Source organism: Anomaloglossus baeobatrachus, unplaced genomic scaffold (assembly GCF_048569485.1).
Source record: "Anomaloglossus baeobatrachus isolate aAnoBae1 unplaced genomic scaffold, aAnoBae1.hap1 Scaffold_4101, whole genome shotgun sequence".
NCBI classification, from domain to species: domain Eukaryota; kingdom Metazoa; phylum Chordata; class Amphibia; order Anura; family Aromobatidae; genus Anomaloglossus; species Anomaloglossus baeobatrachus.
Genome location: NW_027443438.1, coordinates 1 through 23,321, shown reverse-complemented (window position 1 = coordinate 23,321; position 23,321 = coordinate 1). Strand labels below are relative to the sequence as shown.

At 47.6% G+C, this 23,321-nt stretch overlaps 1 pseudogene; it reads left to right on the top strand.

Moving 5' to 3' along the window:
- Positions 1–22,220: 22,220 nt before the first annotated feature.
- Positions 22,221–22,427, top strand: LOC142277570 (U2 spliceosomal RNA; annotated as a pseudogene).
- The last annotated feature ends 894 nt before the right edge of the window (positions 22,428–23,321 follow it).

The window sequence follows — 23,321 nt, the reverse complement described above, 5'->3', positions numbered from 1 at the left end:
ATTGTAACCAAAAATATTCACAATTTTATATATAAAATACATTTATTTATTGTACAGTCATTCTGCAACTTTATTAGAAATTTATTCTTGCACTTTTTCCTTTTCTCTAGATCCCCCTTTTCTCTTATAGAAGGCCTGTGGATCTTCTCTGTGAAGCATCCGGCAATCATGTTCACGTTTCATTTACTTTGGTATCGTCGTTCCATCTCCTTGATATTCCGATGAAAACCTTCTTGTTCTTCCCACCAGCACCAAGGTTTTCAGACAAGTAGTCCAAATAGGAATGTAAAAAATGTAACTTCAAATTCATTAGACAACCCAAGGCTTTGAAACGTTTCAGCATGTTCTCCACGATGGACTTAAATTTTGATTCTTTGTTGTTACCTAGAAACGTATTTATTGCTTCTTTCAAAGAGTCCCAAGCCCTTTTTTCAACAGTTTTCATTATTGTTTAAAACACGTCATCCTTCATTCATGGGTTTCTGAATATCCGAACCCACAAAAATGCTTTTGTGCTGCCCCTGTGCCAGCAGCCGCCGTTGGTCGGATCCAGACCTTCTAAGAGAGTGGCTCGACCCGGGGGTCTCGCGGACATGTCGAATAAAAGGAGGAATGTAGGTGTATGGGCTAGGCCGTATTAAGTTTGTGACGCCACCAACGGTGTGTGGTGAGGTGGGACACCACCGCTGCCGTTATGGGATACCCGGGAGAGATGTAGTGGCAGCTGGATGTTAACCCCTCCGTGTGTAGGGATGATTGCCCCGGGGCCCAGTGTCTTTGTGCAGGGTATGGTGATGGCAAGGGCCGGCGCGCCTGAGCAAGCAGGGGGATGTTTGGTTACTCACAGTAAATGAATCACACGAGTCTTTCGGTAAACCAAAGGTGCTGGTGGCCTGCCGCCCCGGCCGGTTGCATTCAGGTCCCCCACCCAGGCTGGTGGTCGCTGTCCTTTACTCTGCACTTGTTTTTGTGTATGGTGGACTGCCTGGTCTGGAACTCAGGAGTCCGCTCCCGGCTGGATATGGCCTAAGGAGCCGTGCCCGCAGGCGCTGGCCCGTGGGATCTAAGGGCCCTGGCGGTGGCCTTATCCCTATCAGTGGGCTGTTGTCTTCTTTGAGGGACTTTAGGTGGGATAGGACCTATAATCCTGCCCTCAATCATTTAATTAGCTAGGCCGCTGTTTTCGGTCCTGGCTTCAGGGTCCTAGGTGACTAGGGTTTCAGGTCGGCTGTGTGTTTCCTAAGTGAGGAAAGGTGTTGTGCGGGGGCCTATCTGTAACTACCTGGTTTTGCCAGGGCATCACACCTTCCTTCAGACTTGATTCTGACAGTCCCTGAAACTTGGTACACAGGTACTTAAACATCTCTCCTTCTTTCAGTAGCGCTTTCACAAACAGCTTCATCAGTCCAAGCTTACAGTGGAGTGGTGGCAAGAGAACTTTAGGTGGGATCAACTAAGCTTTATGCAACAATGTTCTTGAGTCCCGGTTACAAAGATGTTCTTGTTGGCCAATTTTTTTTGCTCCAGTGAAGAGTCCTAACCTGGCTTTCCAATTCACACAAAAAGCATGTGTTCTGCCTTCTTTTACGTAATGCTGTGAATCTCTAGCATACAGCTAAACCCTAGTTCACATTTCAAATAAACAGACTGTGGAGTTCAATAGCCTTGATTTATTAGCTGGTAACGTGAACTTGATTGCAGTATACATGGAATATACAGTGAATATAGGAATATCCAAGATGCAGTTGAAGACAGAATACGGTATATCCAAGATACTGTTTTATACGGGTAAAAACTATAACAAGAAAATGATTACAGTCAGTACAGTGTTAATACAGAGTTAACATAGCATAACAGTACATGAGATGCAGTTCTTACGAGAATGTAGGTGAAAGGTCACTGCATCTGCAATACATAGAAATCTTATCTAGACAAACAAGACAGGGATGACACTAAAGGTGTAGAAGTACAATGTACAATGCATTTACTACACTCTTCCATCTAGGATTCTATCACTAACACATGTAATTTGCTTTGCTCACCGGATTACACTAGGCAGGGGTGAATGTACAGAGAGGTAAGTCGGCATGTCCTTTCCTGACAAATCCAAAGAGAAAATGGCTGCAGGCTTCTTCTCAGCTCAGGGAGGCATTCCTTACCCAGAATACATTTAGCTTAAAGGGAAACTCAGCAATTCAAAAGAATAACAATGACCTCTAGGGGTTGTAACAGAAATTTTAATGAATGACTATTAGCAGGCTGCCATGAGGCAGAACAGCATGGGTATTTAATATATCCTCCTTGCTGCCCAAGAAGCAATGAGAACATTTTTAGACCACCACATATTGACCATCCATGCTCCTTGTAGTTAAGTTTCTTGAGAATAAAGTCTAAATTCTCACAGCTTTCTTCCGAGTGCATAGCATGTGTGACGCCCTGGACTAGCCAGGTAGTCACAAACACAAAATCACACACACCCCCTCCCCTGGATAGTCTACATCAGTCACACAAAATCCTTGTTGCCTCCTCCAGGGTCTGATGTCCACACCAGGTGGGGCGGAGCCAGGCGGTTGGCCCCACCCACCGAGGAGTTCACAGGCCTGGAGGCGGGAAAAAGCAGTTAGTTTAGTTTTGTAGTGGAAAGTGAGAGGACAGAAACTGTTAGTGTCTGGGTAGGAGCCCAGGCACTGTCAGCAAGGTCGGCAGACGGTGGTGGCCGTCTGCAGGAGGTGGTACAAGTCAGCTGAACCGTAGGACCGGGGACGGGCGGTGACCCGAAGGGAACTGAACCGGTGAGCGGATCTGTACCAAGCACAAAGGCAGGGCCATTGGACCCTGACCAGGCTAGGAGCCGCCGACAATGGTCAAATCCGATAGTGACCGGAATCCCAGGGGTTCCCTAACACCCAAGACCCGACAGAAGGCAACCGTCCACACCGTGAGGATAAAAAGCCACCGCCATAGGCTAGAGATCCAAGGGCCAGCGCCTGCGGGCAAACGGGCTCCCTCGGTACGTACACCCCAGCCATCCAGCCTCCCCGTACCGCCACCGGGCCCCGGGATCACCAACCCCTACCCACGGAGGGGGAACCAACATCCTAGCTGCTCCCTGCCATCGCTCCCGGGATCCCCGTCACCAGCAGTGGTGGTGCCCATTATCACCACGACCTGTGGGTGACGTCACTAACTATCTCCCCAAACAAACCACCCCCTTTTCACTCGTGGGCGAGGAGCGCTGCTCGAGTCCCCGGATCTGGCCCTCCGCTCGAGCCACCGAGCAGCAGCAGCAGCAGAAGTCCCCGAACCCGAGCGTAGCGTGCGTGGCCCCTCTGCCCGCGACACATGCCCTACACACACTGAAGAATACTTACTGCCATTGAGCAGTAGCACAGCTTTCAGACTTTTTGGATGAAACAATGACGTGTCTCCACTCGCTCACATTGTACTTAATGTTACATTTTCCATCAGCACAGGAACATCGCTTGAATACACTAGAGCACCATCTTCAGAAAAGTATGGAGGGAATCTTTTCAGAATTCTAACCTTTTGGAAACCTATTGTCACGCTCTCCGGGTCCCCTGCTCTGCCCCCCGGCTCACCTGCCACGCTCCCCGGCTTCCCTGCTTCGCTCCCCGGCTCCTCTGGCAGACATCCCCCGCTCCACGGTCTCCAGCCTCCACCACCTGCGGTCCCCAGGCGGCCCGGTCCCCACTCCCGGCGCCCGTCGGCAGCCCTGCTCCAGGCCGGCTCCCCTGCTTCCTATACACCGCTCCCTGCCCTGGCTTCTGGCACCCGGGCCTCGCGCATGCGCATTAGGGCGCGCGCGCGGTCATTGACCCTCTCTTAAAGGGCCAGCGTCCACTGACAGGAAATTGAACACACAGGTACAGGGTATAAAGGGGTTTAATGTCCAAGTGGGCGGGGCCTGTTCTTCGTGTTTCCTAAGCTAGGAGTCAGGTCTCCTTGTGTCTCTGTGATATACTTACCTATCTCTCTTCTAGAGCCGCTCCTGCCTCGCCATCCGGTCCTGCCGATTCCCGAACCCCGAACGCTGACTATCTGCCATCCCGTCAGTCCGTACCATCTCTGATCCCTGTGGTGACCCGTCCTCTCGCTCCATCGGTTCCGGACTCTGCCTGACATCTCGGCCTCCGAACCTGAGCTCCGTCACCCGGACTACCATCAGTGACTCCGTGGTCCCAGGGACTTCTCCATTCCACTCTTTTGCACGGACTGTCCTGCTACCCGTAGTGCTCCGGCTACCGGACCCCTTGCCTTCATTAAGGTGTTCGGCCCAGTGGATCCACCTCCTGGGTCTGCCCGTCCACCTGGCCCTAACACCTATAGAATCAGTGTTTGTGAAAAAACTGTACGTGATGATATTTTTTCAATATTTTTACTGAGTCCAATGATCAAAAGTATGAAAAAAATCACATCTTTCAAAAATTTTTACCCTTGGAAACCTGTGTTATTATTACTATGCACGAGCCCTAAATTGTCTGAAAAACAACAAATATGCTGGTTGGATAGACCTTGACCCAACAATTCAACGGCCACAATTAAGGAGAAAAGTGCTAAGAGAGTTAAATTTGCCCCTGAAATAACCCATGATACGGGCCAAGGAGGGACACACCATTTTGATCCGAAAATAGCCCAACACCATGAGAGACGGGCAAATCCGTGAAAAGACAAAGTTCCAAGCTACAACTGACGCAGGATCTACAGCACATACGCCCATTGTAATTGTTCATGATTTCCGGCCACTACGCATTTCAGCCTTCAGGGACCTGGTAATTCGAATGCTATGTCCAGGAGTAGAGATGAGCGAACCGGTCCCGGTTCGGCTCGAGGTCGGTTCGCCGAACGGAGCTCCCGTTCGAGTTCGGCTCGTCGAACGTTCGACGAACCGAACTCGAGCCAATAGGAAACAATGGCAGGCAATCACAAACACAGTAAAACACCTAGAAAACACCCTCAAAGGTGTCCAAAAGGTGACAAACAACTCACAACACAACACAAACACATGGGAAAGTGACAAGGACATATACTCATGCGAAAACAAAACAGCTGGACAAGGAAAAAGAGGAGGACACACAGATATAGGCATGGCACGCCATTCTAAAATCATGTAAAACACCGCAAGGTGACTCCAAGCGGAGTCTCCCTTTTTTCCAAAAATTGGGCCCCACACACACCCACCCATTCAGTGGCAGCAGTTGTGCCCCAGTTGTACACTTCACAGCTACATTTGCATCAAGCACATTCAAAAATACGCTATTCTTAACCGTCCCCAGGATGACACCGGGGTAGGTAGCAAAGTCTTTCCTGATCCCAGCTCTGTTCATCTTGGCTTCAAGCACATTCAAAAATACGCCATTCTTATCCGTCCCCAGGATGACACCGGGGTAGGTAGATAAAGTTTTTGCTGACCATGACTTGTTCATCTTGGCTTCTTTTAAAAACACAGCAAGCAAGGGTTACTCCAAGCGGAGTCTCCCTTTTTTCCAAAAATTGGGCCACACAGACACCCACCCCATCAGTGGCAGCACTTGGGCCCTAGTTGCAAACAGGATGTTTTGATTTGCATCAAGCACATTCAAAAATACGCCATAATTAACCGTCCCCAGGATGACACCGGGGTAGGTAGCAAAGTCTTTCCTGATCCCAGCTCTGTTCATCTTGGCTTCTTTTAAAAACACAGCAAGCAAGGGTTACTCCAAGCGGAGTCTCCCTTTTTTCCAAAAATTGGGCCACACAGACACCCACCCCATCAGTGGCAGCACTTGGGCCCTAGTTGCAAACAGGATGTTTTGATTTGCATCAAGCACATTCAAAAATACGCCATAATTAACCGTCCCCAGGATGACACCGGGGTAGGTAGCAAAGTCTTTCCTGATCCCAGCTCTGTTCATCTTGGCTTCTTTTAAAAACACAGCAAGCAAGGGTTACTCCAAGCGGAGTCTCCCTTTTTTCCAAAAATTGGGCCACACAGACACCCACCCCATCAGTGGCAGCACTTGGGCCCTAGTTGCAAACAGGATGTTTTGATTTGCATCAAGCACATTCAAAAATACGCCATTCTTATCCGTCCCCAGGATGACACCGGGGTAGGTAGATAAAGTCTTTGCTGACCCATGACTTGTTCATCTTGGCTTCTTTTAAAAACACAGCAAGCAAGGGTTACTCCAAGCGGAGTCTCCCTTTTTTCCAAAAATTGGGCCACACAGACACCCACCCCATCAGTGGCAGCACTTGGGCCCTAGTTGCAAACAGGATGTTTTGATTTGCATCAAGCACATTCCAAAATTCGCCATAATTAACCGTCCCCAGGATGACACCGGGGTAGGTAGCAAAGTCTTTCCTGATCCCAGCTCTGTTCATCTTGGCTTCTTTAAAAACACAGCAAGCAAGGGTTACTCCAAGCGGAGTCTCCCTTTTTTCCAAAAATTGGGCCACACAGACACCCACCCCATCAGTGGCAGCACTTGGGCCCTAGTTGCAAACAGGATGTTTTGATTTGCATCAAGCACATTCAAAAATACGCCATAATTAACCGTCCCCAGGATGACACCGGGGTAGGTAGCAAAGTCTTTCCTGATCCCAGCTCTGTTCATCTTGGCTTCTTTTAAAAACACAGCAAGCAAGGGTTACTCCAAGCGGAGTCTCCCTTTTTTCCAAAAATTGGGCCACACAGACACCCACCCCATCAGTGGCAGCACTTGGGCCCTAGTTGCAAACAGGATGTTTTGATTTGCATCAAGCACATTCAAAAATACGCCATAATTAACCGTCCCCAGGATGACACCGGGGTAGGTAGCAAAGTCTTTCCTGATCCCAGCTCTGTTCATCTTGGCTTCTTTTAAAAACACAGCAAGCAAGGGTTACTCCAAGCGGAGTCTCCCTTTTTTCCAAAAATTGGGCCCCACACACACCCACCCCTTCAGTGGCAGCAGTTGTGCCCCAGTTGTACACTTCACAGCTACATTTGCATCAAGCACATTCAAAAATACGCTATTCTTAACCGTCCCCAGGATGACACCGGGGTAGGTAGCAAAGTCTTTCCTGATCCCAGCTCTGTTCATCTTGGCTTCTTTTAAAAACACAGCAAGCAAGGGTTACTCCAAGCGGAGTCTCCCTTTTTTCCAAAAATTGGGCCACACAGACACCCACCCCATCAGTGGCAGCACTTGGGCCCTAGTTGCAAACAGGATGTTTTGATTTGCATCAAGCACATTCAAAAATACACCATAATTAACCGTCCCCAGGATGACACCGGGGTAGGTAGCAAAGTCTTTCCTGATCCCAGCTCTGTTCATCTTGGCTTCTTTTAAAAACACAGCAAGCAAGGGTTACTCCAAGCGGAGTCTCCCTTTTTTCCAAAAATTGGGCCACACAGACACCCACCCCATCAGTGGCAGCACTTGGGCCCTAGTTGCAAACAGGATGTTTTGATTTGCATCAAGCACATTCAAAAATACGCCATAATTAACCGTCCCCAGGATGACACCGGGGTAGGTAGCAAAGTCTTTCCTGATCCCAGCTCTGTTCATCTTGGCTTCTTTTAAAAACACAGCAAGCAAGGGTTACTCCAAGCGGAGTCTCCCTTTTTTCCAAAAATTGGGCCCCACACACACCCACCCCTTCAGTGGCAGCAGTTGTGCCCCAGTTGTACACTTCACAGCTACATTTGCATCAAGCACATTCAAAAATACGCTATTCTTAACCGTCCCCAGGATGACACCGGGGTAGGTAGCAAAGTCTTTCCTGATCCCAGCTCTGTTCATCTTGGCTTCTTTTAAAAACACAGCAAGCAAGGGTTACTCCAAGCGGAGTCTCCCTTTTTTCCAAAAATTGGGCCACACAGACACCCACCCCATCAGTGGCAGCACTTGGGCCCTAGTTGCAAACAGGATGTTTTGATTTGCATCAAGCACATTCAAAAATACGCCATAATTAACCGTCCCCAGGATGACACCGGGGTAGGTAGCAAAGTCTTTCCTGATCCCAGCTCTGTTCATCTTGGCTTCTTTTAAAAACACAGCAAGCAAGGGTTACTCCAAGCGGAGTCTCCCTTTTTTCCAAAAATTGGGCCCCACACACACCCACCCCTTCAGTGGCAGCAGTTGTGCCCCAGTTGTACACTTCACAGCTACATTTGCATCAAGCACATTCAAAAATACGCTATTCTTAACCGTCCCCAGGATGACACCGGGGTAGGTATGTCCAGGAGTAGAGATGAGCGAACCGGTCCAGGTTCGGCTCGAGGTCGGTTCGCCGAACGGAGCTCCCGTTCGAGTTCGGCTCGTCGAACGTTCGACGAACCGAACTCGAGCCAATAGGAAACAATGGCAGGCAATCACAAACACAGTAAAACACCTAGAAAACACCCTCAAAGGTGTCCAAAAGGTGACAAACAACTCACAACACAACACAAACACATGGGAAAGTGACAAGGACATATACTCATGCGAAAACAAAACAGCTGGACAAGGAAAAAGAGGAGGACACACAGATATAGGCATGGCACGCCATTCTAAAATCATGTAAAACACCGCAAGGTGACTCCAAGAGGAGTCTCCCTTTTTTCCAAAAATTGGGCCCCACACACACCCACCCCTTCAGTGGCAGCAGTTGTGCCCCAGTTGTACACTTCACAGCTACATTTGCATCAAGCACATTCAAAAATACGCTATTCTTAACCGTCCCCAGGATGACACCGGGGTAGGTAGCAAAGTCTTTCCTGATCCCAGCTCTGTTCATCTTGGCTTATTTTAAAAACACAGCAAGCAAGGGTTACTCCAAGCGGAGTCTCCCTTTTTTCCAAAAATTGGGCCACACAGACACCCACCCCATCAGTGGCAGCACTTGGGCCCTAGTTGCAAACAGGATGTTTTGATTTGCATCAAGCAAATTCAAAAATACGCCATAATTAACCGTCCCCAGTATGACACCGGGGTAGGTAGCAAAGTCTTTCCTGATCCCAGCTCTGTTCATCTTGGCTTCTTTTAAAAACACAGCAAGCAAGGGTTACTCCAAGCGGAGTCTCCCTTTTTTCCAAAAATTGGGCCACACAGACACCCACCCCATCAGTACTTTACCCTCCACACCAGTCCCAAGCTGGAAGCACTGCAGCACTGCCTCGGCGAAGCGGCAACAGGCTGTGCTGCAGCTAATCTGCATAGGTGACAAACCCCACAATGCAGAAGAGGTGTGGACAGCTCTAAAACAGCATGCAGATCACTGGCTCACACCTCTGAACCTAAAGCCAGGAAAGGTTGTGTGTGACAATGGCCGGAACCTGGTGGCGGCTTTGAGGCGAGGCCAGCTGACACATGTTCCATGCGTGGCCCATGTGCTCAACCTCGTGGTTCAGCGGTTTCTAAACTCATACCCAGAGCTGTCTGATCTGCTGGTAAAAGTTCGCCGCCTGTCTGCACATTTTCGAAAGTCACCTACTGCTTCAGCCGGCCTTGCCGGCTTTCAGCGTCATTTGCATCTTCCGGCTCACAGACTGGTGTGTGATGTCCCCACGCATTGCTGATATGTGCCCGTTCAAGTGTCTCAGGAATTTTCAACAGATCCGTCCGAAGGTGGATGGCCCCTTATTATGTCACGAGGATGGGTCCTTTTTATCGAGATACCAATTTGTGAGTGTTTTTAGGGCATGTTTGAAGTCGTTGGGGTTAGATCCGAAGTCTTTCGGATTGGGGCAGCGAAGGAGGCCTCTATATGCGGCCTACCGGAGGAGACAGTTAAGCAGATTGGTAGGTGGAAGTCGCAGCGCTTTAAGTCGTATGTACGTCCCCAGGTGGTTGTTGGCAATTGAGAGGAAAAGGGGGGGGTATTAGGGTAGCAATGGGGGGGGTGAGAGTGTGTGTTTTTTGTCAATTTGGTTTGGTGAGGCAATAAAATGGTGTCGTCTGTACATTTTGTATTGCAGAAGCACCCCCCCTTCCTTCCCTGGTCTGGATCCTTGGCCACTCTTATGTGTATTGGGGAGCCCGACGAGCGGACGCGAGATGGAACGGGAGACAGCTAGGTTTTGAGAAGGACCTGGCTCTCGTGCGATGGCTCGGTGTTCGGGGGTTAGGGTGGAACAGGGTGTTGCAGGAGGTGCATAGATACGCCCGGTTGGACAGACCTCCTGACATCTTAGTGTTGCATGCCGGGGGGAATGATTTGGGTGGGCGTCCTTTTCGAATCTTGATAACGGACATCAAACATGATTTGTTACGGTTATGGGTGTCGTTTCCAGGTCTAACGATAGTCTGGTCGGAGATAGTAGCGAGAAAGAGTTGGCAGAAAGCGCGGTCAGTTGACAGGTTGAACAAGGCGCGGGCGAAGGTTAATAGGGCGATCTCGAAGTTTGTTAGTCGGAACGGGGGTATAGCAATACGGCATGTTGAGTTGGAAAGGACGGAAGAGGAATTTTGGTTGGCTGACGGGGTACACCTTAATGCGGTGGGAACTGACTTATGGGCTCTTGGCTTGCAGGGAGGTATTGAGAGGGCCCTTTGCTTGCGGGGGGTCTCAGGCACTTGAAGGGTTTCAAGGTGCCTTCGTTGTGGTGTTGTTTATTGGTGGGTCCTTGAAGTTGGTTTAAAATTGGTTCGGGGATTCATCCGGGTATGGATCCCCTCATTGGCAGAATTGATGGTCCCCTAGTGATTTTGGGGGGGAACCCCGACGGGGTATGTCGGGGCCCCTGGGGGTGTGGTTGGGGTTGACGGAGGATTAACCCTAACCATTTGGTGCTACTGAGTCAGTGTGGGTAACGGCTGGGAGCAAGTTGAGGTTTTTTATTGCTCGGTTATGGGAATCACCAGGGTTTTGGTAGCTTCAAGGACCTTACCACATTGCAAATTTTATTGGTTATGTATTCTTGTTAATAAAATGGCTGCTATGGCCAAAATTATCCAAAGATAAATTTGTGTCTGTGTAATTACTTTTAAATAAGAAATGGGAATGGAGGTGTGGGGTATGAAAGGAAGACCGGAGTCAACAATTCCAGGGTCAAGCATGTTTATTTGCGTAAGCTTCGTTCCAGGGTAGAAAGGGTAAGAGTGCCTTTCAGAATTCGAAGTGGTCGGACTGTACGGACCACCAAGAACTGCAGGAGAGCTTGAACATCTTCCCATGGATGTGCGACATCCTCCCTCATCAGTTACGTAGGTAAGCAGGTTCTCAGCATTGCAGCCCATTTGTTGTCTTAAGTTAGTTAAGCGGGGTTAACTAACCTGTCAGTTCAGCCTCAGGTCTAAAGCAGAGGCCTGGACTCCACTCCTTACTCCTCACTCCACAACTCTCCTTAAAAACAACTGACTCCTTTTTCCTGCCCCGGGGTCTCCAGACCCTTAGGTGGGCGTTTCCTTCCGTCTGGTCCTGCCCACTGGTGTGCCTGTCTTTCCCTGGGGGAGGTGACTAGGGTTTTCTGGTTGGCTTTGTGTGACTTAGGTGAGGGAAGTTGTTATGCGGGGGCCTATGTGTGACTACCTGCAGTGTCAGGGCGTCACATATGTATGTGTGTATGTCTGCTAAAGGAATCCGCACCGTCATATTTACAAACACAAAATTTTGACTCTATGCACAGAAGAGAGTCATGCTATTTACATGATTTGTGTTTTTTTACCTTTTAAAACTATCATTAAATGTTAAGTTTTAGTTAGGGATTTATGCTTCTGTCTGTCTCTCTCCCAGTCTCTGTCATCTGTCTGTCTCTGTGTGTCTCTATCTCTATCCATGTCTCTCTGTCTCTCTATCTCTGTCTGTCTCTCTGTGTCTGTCTGTCTTTCTCTCTTTGTGGCTGTCTGTTTCTATGTCTGTCTGTCTCTTTTCCAGGTCTGTCTCTTTTCCAGGTCTGTCTCTTTCCCTGTCTGTCTGTCTCTTCCCCTGTCTGTCTCTTCCCCTGTCTGTCTCTTCCCCTGTCTGTCTCTGTATTTCTTTGTCTGTCTCTGTCTGTCTCTTCCCCTGTCTGTCTCTTTCCCTGTCTCTCTCTGCCTGTCTCTCTTTGTCTCTCTCTGTCTGACTCATTCCCCGTTTGTCTCTTTCCCTGTCTATCTCTGTATTTCTTTGTCTGTCTCTATCTGTCTGTCTCTCTCTGTCTGTCTCTTCCCCTGTCTGTCTGTTTCCCTGTCGGTCTGCCTTTTCTCCTGCCTGTCTCTGTATGTTTGTCTTTGTCTGTTTCCCTATCTGCCTCTGTCTCTTTCTCTGTCTCTGTCTGTCTGCCTTTTTTCCCTGTCTATCTCTGTCTGTCTCTTTCCCTGTCTGCCTCTGTCTGTTTGTCTCTGTCTCTTTCCCTGTCTGTCTATGCCTATCTGTCTCTGTCTGTTTGTCTCTCAGTCTGTGTCTGTCTCTCTCTATCTGTCTCCCCACTGACATCATATTATCTCACACATAAGCTTCTTATACTATGAATGTCCTTTGTTCCTATAGCAACCAATCACAGCTGCTATTAATAACTTGCAGCTCCCACCTCCATTCAGTTTAATGGAGGCAGGTTTTTTGGAGAGTAACTGTAAAGGTTAAATATTCCTGTTAAAACATAGTCTACAACGTTCCCTGAGTCACATGAGGTGTCTGCAAAATTTTGTGTTTGTAAATATGACGGTGCGGATTCCTTTAGCAGACATACACACATACATATGTGACGCCCTGACACTGCAGATAGTCACACATAGGCCCCCGCATAACAACTTCCCTCACCTAAGTCACACAAAGCCAACCAGAAAACCCTAGTCACCTCCCCTAGGGAAAGACAGGCACACCAGTGGGCAGGACCAGACGGAAGGAAACGCCCACCTAGGGGTCTGGAGACCCCGGGGCAGGAAAAAGGAGTCAGTTGTTTTTAAGGAGAGTTGTGGAGTGAGGAGTAAGGAGTGGAGTCCAGGCCTCTGCTTTAGACCTGAGGCTGAACTGACAGGTTAGTTAACCCCGCTTAACTAACTTAAGACAACAAATGGGCTGCAATGCTGAGAACCTGCTTACCTACGTAACTGATGAGGGAGGATGTCGCAAATCCATGGGAAGATGTTCAAGCTCTCCTGCAGTTCTTGGTGGTCCGTACAGTCTGACCACTTCGAATTCTGAAAGGCACTCTTACCCTTTCTACCCTGGAACGAAGCTTACGCAAATAAACATGCTTGACCCTGGAATTGTTGACTCCGGTCTTCCTTTCATACCCCACACCTCCATTCCCATTTCTTATTTAAAAGTAATTACACAGACACAAATTTATCTTTGGATAATTTTGGCCATAGCAGCCATTTTATTAACAAGAATACATAACCAATTAAATTTGCAATGTGGTAAGGTCCTTGAAGCTACCAAAACCCTGGTGATTCCCATAACCGAGCAATAAAAAACCTCAACTTGCTCCCAGCCGTTACCCACACTGGCTCAGGAGCACCAAATTATAAGGGTTAATCCTCCGTCAACCCCAACCACACCCCCAGGGGCCCCGACATACCCCGTCGGGGTTCCCCCCCAAAATCACCAGGGGACCATCAATTCTGCCAATGAGGGGATCCATACCCGGATGAATCCCCGAACCAATTTTAAACCAACTTCAAGGACCCACCAATAAACAACACCACAACGAAGGCACCTTGAAACCCTTCAAGTGCCTGAGACCCCCCGCAAGCAAAGGGCCCTCTCAATACCTCCCTGCAAGCCAAGAGCCCATAAGTCAGTTCCCACCGCATTAAGGTGTACCCCGTCAGCCAACCAAAATTCCTCTTCCGTCCTTTCCAACTCAACATGCCGTATTGCTATACCCCCGTTCCGACTAACAAACTTCGAGATCGCCCTATTAACCTTCGCCCGCGCCTTGTTCAACCTGTCAACTGACCGCGCTTTCTGCCAACTCTTTCTCGCTACTATCTCTGACCAGACTATCGTTAGACCTGGAAACGACGCCCATAACCGTAACAAATCATGTTTGATGTCCTTTATCAAGATTCGAAAAGGACGCCCACCCAAATCATTCCCCCCGGCATGCAACACTAAGATGTCAGGAGGTCTGTCCAACCGGGCGTATCTATGCACCTCCTGCACCCTAACCCCCGAACACCGAGCCATCGCACGAGAGCCAGGTCCTTCTCAAAACCTAGCTGTCTCCAGTTCCATCTCGCGTCCGCTCGTCGGGCTCCCCAATACACATAAGAGTGGCCAAGGATCCAGACCAGGGAAGGAAGGGGGGGTGCTTCTGCAATACAAAATGTACAGACGACACCATTTTATTGCCTCACCAAACCAAATTGACAAAAAACACACACTCTCACCCCCCCCATTGCTACCCTAATACCCTAATACCCCCCCCTTTTCCCCTCAATTGCCAACAACCACCTGGGGACGTACATACGACTTAAAGCGCTGCGACTTCCACCTACCAATCTGCTTAACTGTCTCCTCCGGTAGGCCGCATATAGAGGCCTCCGTCGCTGCCCCAATCCGAAAGACTTCGGATCTAACCCCAACGACTTCAAACATGCCCTAAAAACACTCACAAATTGGTATCTCGATAAAAAGATATATGTAATAAGGGGCCATCCACCTTCGGACGGATCTGTTGAAAATTCCCGAGACACTTGAACGGGCACATATCAGATGCCACAACCATCCCCAAACGGACTAGTCTACCCACACCTCTCTGATCAGTTTTCGATTTCCTAATCCAAAATTCAACTCCGTTTTCCACTGACATAATGTCACCCCAATCCAAGTCCCCGGGGAACGCCTTACTGGGCGATACCAACTCCCCAACCCGCAGGGCTCCAAAAAACGCCAAAGAAAAGGCTAACTTAAACAAACTCACCTCAAACGGAGATAGACAAACCCCCCACAACGCCCTACCCAGCCGGGTAGGGACCCAGCCCAGCCCAGCTGGGACCCAGTTTGAGCGAGGAACGGAACAAGTCCTTCCCACACCAAGGTTTGCAGGCCCTACCTCAGTCAGGGTTTCACCCACACTCTACAGCTCCGGAATGTCATGCTCTTCAGCCTCCTCCTCCTCCTGCGCATCCTCATCCACTTTACCCTCCACACCAGTCCCAAGCTGGAAGCACTGCAGCACTGCCTCGGCGAAGCGGCAACAGGCTGTGCTGCAGCTAATCTGCATAGGTGACAAACCCCACAATGCAGAAGAGGTGTGGACAGCTCTAAAACAGCATGCAGATCACTGGCTCACACCTCTGAACCTAAAGCCAGGAAAGGTTGTGTGTGACAATGGCCGGAACCTGGTGGCGGCTTTGAGGCGAGGCCAGCTGACACATGTTCCATGCGTGGCCCATGTGCTCAACCTCGTGGTTCAGCGGTTTCTAAACTCATACCCAGAGCTGTCTGATCTGCTGGTAAAAGTTCGCCGCCTGTCTGCACATTTTCGAAAGTCACCTACTGCTTCAGCCGGCCTTGCCGGCTTTCAGCGTCATTTGCATCTTCCGGCTCACAGACTGGTGTGTGATGTCCCCACGCATTGGAATTCAACTCTGCACATGTTGATCAGGATATGTGAGCAGAAGAGGGCAGTTGTTGAGTACCTGCATCACCTAAGCCATCGGGAAATGGGTCAAACTCCACACATAACACCTGAGGAGTGGAGATGGATGTCCGACCTATGTACCATCCTCCAAAACTTTGAGGACTCCACCAAGATGGTGAGCGGCGATGACGCCATTATTAGCGTCACCATACCGCTTCTCTGCCTTCTAAAACGGTCTCTGCTCAAAACCAAACATGATGCATTGCAGGCGGAACACGATGAGTTGGAGCAAGAAACAGTAGTGGGTGTGGGTGATAACACACAGCCCAGCCTCGTCTCATCACAACGTGCAGTGGAGGACTATGACGAGGAGGAAGATGAAGACATGGAGCAACTCTCCGACCAAATTGAGGATATGACATGCATACCAGTCATATGCTCAGTTCAGCGTGGCTGGCCAGAGGACAGGGTAGATGAGGAGGAGGAGGAGGAGAAGGAGGAGGACAGCATGTTCAGTCATCGTGTTGGTCTGGATATTGAAGTGATGGCTGTTAAGAGTCTGGCGCACATGGATGACTTTATGGTAAGCTGCCTGTCTCGTGACCCTCGCGTTAAGAACATCTTGGCCGACAATCATTACTGGTTGGTAACACTGTTAGACCCACGCTACAAGGAGAACTTTATGTCTCTTATTCCCGAGGCGGAGAGGTCAGCCAAAATGCAGCAGTTCTGGAAGGCCATAGTCACGGAAGTAGGCAAAGCATTCCCTTCACAAAACGCTAGCGTCATAATTGTAACACTATTAGTTAAAAGAAAGGGATAAACTGTAAAAAAAACAAAATAAGGCATAACTTTTTTTTAACATCAATTTTTTTTTTTTAGATTTAACCAAAGAATGTGCACATTTGTTATAATAAACAAGTGAAAAATGTTGAAAATCAGTCATCCAAAGGTGTGTGAAAAAAAAATATATATATGGTACCAATAAAAATGTCACTTTGTCCTGCAAAGAATGCAGCCCCCCACATTATTTTTTTCCTCTGTGCGGCCCATACACCCAGCCGAGTTTGAGACCCCCTGCCTTACACTATATAGATATCATGTTCATTCCCCATCTATCTTGCTCAGGAGAGCATCTCCCTCCCCCGGCACCAAGAGCAGCTCATACTGAATTGTTACAATGACTACATTGACACCCCCATACTTTGCACTGACGAGGGGCAAGCACCCCGAAACACCGTGTCTGCAAATTGGGATTCTGATCTGGCTTATATATCCTGAGTCATATTGCAATGGATTGTTGAAAATCCACTTGTGACTTTTAGGATCGCTACTTCCAATAGGTGGCGCTGTGCTAGAGTTTGTCTCCTTTACTGGAGAGACAATTTGTACATTGACTAGTAACACTGCACACAGAAATGCACCTTAATATTCCACTGTTAACCCTTTCCTCCCAGCAGTAACACACAACTCCTCACCTTGATATCATGGTGATTTATGGTCAGAATGACTTCAATGCGATCAGTGATTTCTATTCTAGCTCTGCTCACATAGATTTTATATCCACACTCAACTATAGGCCGTTCTTCATATTTTGGGGGTTTTTAGTCAGATATACTAGTTTGTGCCTGTATAGTATTGGTGTAGATGGGAGTGTAGGGCATGGGTTACATGGCACTGTGGTGGGATACTGATGGGAGGTATTGGTGCTGTGTTTGAGGCTTCTACTGGGTATTTTCCTACAAATACTGGAACAGCTCACTGCTTAGAATGATCCTTCCCAGCTCTATAATATATTATATATACCCCACAATGCAGGCTCACACACACATTTGTCTCAAGTGTGTTGTAGGGACACAGATACAGTCTTGGTCATGTGACTAAAGGCTACTTTACACACTGCGATATCGGTCCTGATATCGCTAGTGTGGGTACCCGCCCCCATCTGTTGCGCGACACGGGCAAATTGCTGCCCATGCTGCACAACACCGAACAGAACCAGTCACACATACTTACCTGCCCGGCGACGTCGCTGTGACCGGCGAACCGCCTCCTTTCTAAGGGGGCGGTTCGTGCGGCGTCACAGCAACGTCACTGAGCGACCGCCCAATAGCAGTGGAGGGGCGGAGATGAGTGGCCGGAACATCCCGCCCACCTCCTTCCTTCCTCATAGCGGCTTTGAGGCAGGTAAGGAGAGGTTCCTCGTTTCTGCGGTGTCACACGGAGCAATGTGTGCTGCCGCAGGAGCGACGAACTACATCGTTACTGCTGCAGTAACGATAATCGAGAATGGAGACCCATGTCACCGATGAGCGATTTTGCACGTTTTTGCAACGATGCAAAATCGCTCATCGGTGTCACACGCAGCAACATCGCTAATGCGGCCGGATGTGCGTCACAAATTCCGTGACCCCAACGACTCCGCATTAGCGATGTCGCAGCGTGTAAAGCCCCCTTTAGTGGGAGTGGTGTACAGGGTCTTAGCAGTAAAGAGTATTCCATATTTCTGCCAGATACCCACAGAGATATTGAAATCTGAAAAAAGAGACTTCTGCTCATTGAAGGTAAGAACTGCTCACATAGCGTTCAACTCCACAGCAAACGTGTGCTCTAGCACTGGCATCTCAGCAGGGATATTCCCCTACTACACATGTGTGTCTGGGTCGCTGTGACAGTTTACAGGACATAACTCAGGGCACCTAGACAGAAGGCAGAGGGACTACTTTCTATTTCTGGTGTAGATCTTAGTACAATATATATATATATACTATTACATGTGACACATGTACCTTGTATTACCATTATTTGCTGTATATGAACCCCTTTTCTCCGGGCATTATTTGTCTATAGCATTTTTCACGAACCTGAGGCAACTGAGAACCCTTCAGTGAAGGAATTCCACTAACCCTCACAATACCAACCAGGGGCCTCCCTGCAGTAACTCAGGTAGTTGTACCCATTCTCTTTCCGCATTCTATGTGTTCTTCTTCTTTCTTCTTTTTTTTCTTTTTTCTTCTTTTTATTTCTATCATGTAGTTCAGGGGTTTATAGATATATGTCCTGCATCTCATATTTCCTTTAGTGGTGCTTCTTACCCATTCTCATATCATTTACCCTAGTATTTCATGATCCTGAGGCGACTGAGAACCCTTTAATAAAGGAATCCTTTTTCACTTGAATTGTCAAGTGATACTTACCAGTGACTATCACGTAATGTTACAGGTAGTTGCATTTTCTTCCTCTTCTTTCTCTCCTTTCTTCTTTGTCACACGGTCCATTGTGTTATAGCCCACGTGTCATGATAACACTTGTACCATCTTTTCATTTAGATTCCACCTACAATTATTTACCGATTCCAGTTCTGAAATAGGCTTTCATCATCTACTCACTAGAATTCTCAAGTGCATAAGGTACTGAGACATATACATGTTCACACCATTATAAAGAACAAAGTATAAACATTGAGGTTTTTCTCACACCCATGTTCCTGTGTTCTTTGATATGATATGTGTTCATTTCCTTCACTATATAGGATTGCAAGTTTTCCATTTGTACCTTAATGGCAATGACGCTATACAATTGAACACATATCATCCTGTTATCCATATAGGTGTGTATTTACCTGCTTGACTATTTTTGGTTGTTTGATCCAGAATGTTTCTCCAGATAGGTCATGTGGAAATTTTCTTTCCTCAGTACAAATGTTTTCACTATGGCTTTGGAAAAATTTTTTGTATGTGCATCATGGTTATTTGACCCATTGTACTCTCAAGTAGCAATATATTGTACTGTTATGTTGTACTATGTACTAATTACGTGTTTATATGGTTTTGTAACCCTTTATGATCTTAGATAACTTTATCCTTGATAAAGACCTAAAAACAAGGTCGAAACGTTGGATGAATTATCCTTTTGCACAAATAAAGAATTTTCAGCATTCCAAGAGTTCTTTTCTTACGTTATTGATCACTAAAGTGTGCCAGAGCTATTTCTATTGAATTGACTCTTATTTTTTCTGAGCACCTGCTATATACACAGTGAGCCAGACATATTCAAGTTTCATTCAGAAGGCAGAGGGAAGCCTTAGCAGCTGAGCCTATATCTTGGCTTGTGAGCATTAGAACAGGCCGGCGATTACAGGGTAACATGAAAAATGTCCAGCTTGCATTATGACTAGAACATGACAATATCCTTTTAAGTACTAACCTATGATGCGTTCCTAAGCAGTTGATGTTATATGTTCTACATTTCATTTTCTGCATACTTTACAAGTAGTAGAATTTGCTTTGATATAGGCAACTGGATTTTCACAATGAAAAGGCAAAGGATAACGCCCGAAAAAGACGCCATACATTATGTCAGTGCCATCACTGACAAACCTGGATTGACCATGAAATACATCAATCCCCTTAAAGGTGAGTTAAAACAAGTTTTAACTAAATTGCCTTAATATTGTCATGCATTAGAATGACTGTCTTAGGTAATGATAAATATTTTCTACAGGAAGAGGAGTGTTTGCTGAAACTGAAATCGAAAAAGGGAGTTTTGTTGCAGAATATCGAGGCGAGCTCACGTATGCACTTACGATGGTAGACAACTACTCGAGATTTATGGTTGTGGTACAAGTCAAAGATCTAATGGCCCATACTGCAGCGAAGGTCTTCCAAGCACACTTATGCAGACCTCATGGCTACTCAGAGAGAGTCCTCACAGATCAAGGCACTGCCTTTGAAGCGGAAATCTTCAAGGACTTCTGCAGCTTTTACCGATGCAGGAAGATGCGCACTACACCCTACCATGCTCAAACCAATGGTTATCAACCTGCTCAGGACTTTACCCCATATTCCAGATGTGGCCTTACAAGTGATTTATAGAGGGTTAACAATACGTTGGGATCACCGGATCTAATCTCCCTTTTTATACACCCTAAAATCTTGTTTGCTTTAGAATAAACAATAACATCATAAAGGTATAGCAGTACCGTTTCAAAGTTTCGGTGTCCCAAGCAGCATTCCATCAGCCTCTGGAAGGTTCCTGGCAAATTGCACAGCTCGAAGGGCATGCTTTTGAACTCGCAGAGACCCATCGGGGTGGCAAAGGCGGTCTTCTCCCGGTCTGCCTCAGCAACGGACACTTGCCAATAGCGACTAGTGAGATCAAGGGTAGAAAAATAATTTGCAGTTCTCAATGCAGCTAGCTATTCCTCAATACAGGGGAGTGGTGCTGTCCTTCTTCTTTAACAGGACCAACGGAGCTGCCCAGAGGCTACAACTGTCACGGATAACCCCAGCCTCCTTCATGTTGCTCAACATGTCCTTGGTACACTGGTAATGTGCAGGTAGTTTTGGCTTATATCTCTCTTTGATGGGTGGGTGTGCACTTGTGGGGATGTAGTGTTTGACCCCTTTTATTCTTCAAAAGTCTAGCGGATGTTTGCTGAAGACTTGCTCGTATTCTTGCACTAGCCTGTAGACCCCCTTCTTGTGATGTGAAGGTGTGGAGTCAGTGCCTACGTGTAATTCCTTACACCACTCCTCTGGCTGACTTGGTGAGCTGTCACTGAATGGGTGGGCTGAAGCAATGGTGGATGCTGCTGTTTGGATAGCATGTGTATCTACTGAGAACAGCTTATCAATGGTGGCAAATCGGAGCAGCTTAATCTCTTGCTCTCCGCAGTTCAACACTCTCATGGGCACTCTTCCCTTCCATATTAATGAATAAAACTATGATGTAAATAGCATATAGATACCCCACAAATGCAGATAAAAGTAGGTTATGGGAAAAGGGGGAAGAGAGAAACAGGAAAATAGTGGAATAAAGTATACCTTCCAGGTGGGAGAGGAAATGGCAGCACAGCCAGTGGAGGTGAAGCAAGGGGAGCCTGCAACTAAAGAGTTGAGAGCGTTATCACATGGTGACTGAGCCTGATTGTAACGGGAGCATAGAGGTGCCGATCCTGTCTTACCTGCGTTGGTGTAGAAGTGGGTGTCCTGTGGTGGAGTCAGCTGTGTGCAGTGGTGGCCGTGGGTTCTTTTATGTGCGACCGTAGTAATAGCTGCGCCCACTTCCTGTATGGGAGTGGAATGCAGTGAGGCTAATGGAACGCACGCCTGCGCATTTGTGTTTAACGTCGCGCATGTGCAGAACGGAGAAAAGGCTGCGCTCACTTCCTAATGAAAGGGAGTGAGACGCAGCTGGGAAGGGAAGGGAAAAGATTAGGGTTTGGGGATGATGAAAGGGCTTTCTACGGGCAAGGATGGCAAAGGGTGGCAGTGACGGAAAGTCAGGCAGCCTGTCCTGTCCTGTCCTGTCCGTCCGTCTTTTTGTATCATGAATTGGAAAGACTGCAAGGGGGAGGGGAGGTGCTTGGAGGAGGAGGAGTTATTCAGATTAATTGCAGTGGGCGGCGGCTGCAAAAAGCATCATTCTTCTTGTTTTTGCTCTGCAAAACAGCCTTTTCAAGGGTTGGCTTGGGTGACAAAATGTCTTCTGTAGGCGTGGGTTTGTCTCCCTCTCCCTAAGATGTGTCCGGTATAGGCCAGGGTGCCACTCAAGGCCGTAACCAATTCGGGTTATAGCTTCTCAGCCTTTTGGCTAAGATCAAGTGTAGTTTCGGAGGACGCTACCTTGGTCGGTACTGGAAGGTGCCTGGGATTGCACGTCTGCCGGCCTTGAGGAAGTGTGTGCGCCTTCTGGTGACACATAGCCCTCTTGTGCCTGGACGGTTCCCAGGCAACGGGAGGCGATCACCTTTGTTATTTTGAAGTCCTACTGATAAACAGAAAAAAAAAAAAATTAAATCTGTTCTTATCAGTTTAATATCTGATACGTCCCCTCTCTGGGGACCATATATTAAATGGATTTTTAGAACAAGGAGATGGAAAAAATCTTGCTCTGTCCACTCCACGCATTGACCTGGTATTGCAGTACCTCCAGGACCGGTGCACCCCTTCTTAACCCAGTTTCCAAAAGCAGAACTCAATTCACCTGATTCAAATGAGCCCCATTAGTGAATTGAAAGAAAGCAAAAACTTTATATGCACCTCAATTTGGCCAATTCACTTTTCACACTTTCACCCTTTTTTTTATCTTTCACACCTTTTACTTGCTTTATTGATGCAAAAGCTGTGCCAAATAGCAAACTCATCTCCACTCAACTTGACCAACTCTGCTATGTCCCGTGCAGTATCTTATTCTCAGTCTTATCTAGATCATTTGCAATTGAATAGAATAGATCCCTTTTGGACACATTGGATTCAGCTGCTGCAGTGACTGCAGGTGTTAGAAGATGCAGACTTGGCATCAGGTGCTGTCTATCAGATTCCACTCCAATTAAAGCTTCCATTGTTTTTCGGTGTTTTCTTTGAGCAATGATGATGTCTTTAGTGATCTGTTGGCTCCCTCTCCTGGAGGAAGAGTTTGCTTGCTCTTGGACTTTCAAAAAGAGAGGTCATGATAGACATTTAGCTTCTGAGCCCAATTGGGGACAGTCATGGGTGATGAATGTTTTGCAACCTGCTGCGAAGCCTGATACCGCAATATAAGGAACGTCAAATACTAAGAATGGGCGGCCTATGAAAGAATTAGTACTTTCATTAAGCATACTTAAACGGTTAATTGGGAATAGACAAACTGTAAAAAGCCCTCTGAGAAAGCCCCTCTCTAACCTTTGTTAGTAAGCTTTTCTGTAGTCTGCCTGTTGATGTATTTTCCGTTTGAACAGTGCACAACATGAAGTGACGGAACACTGGCTTGTCACAATGTCCCCCGCTGACATCACGATAGCGCTGCTGCCTAGAAAGCCAGCTGCGCAGCAGAAGTTGCTCTTTGGGTGGGATGGTGGGCT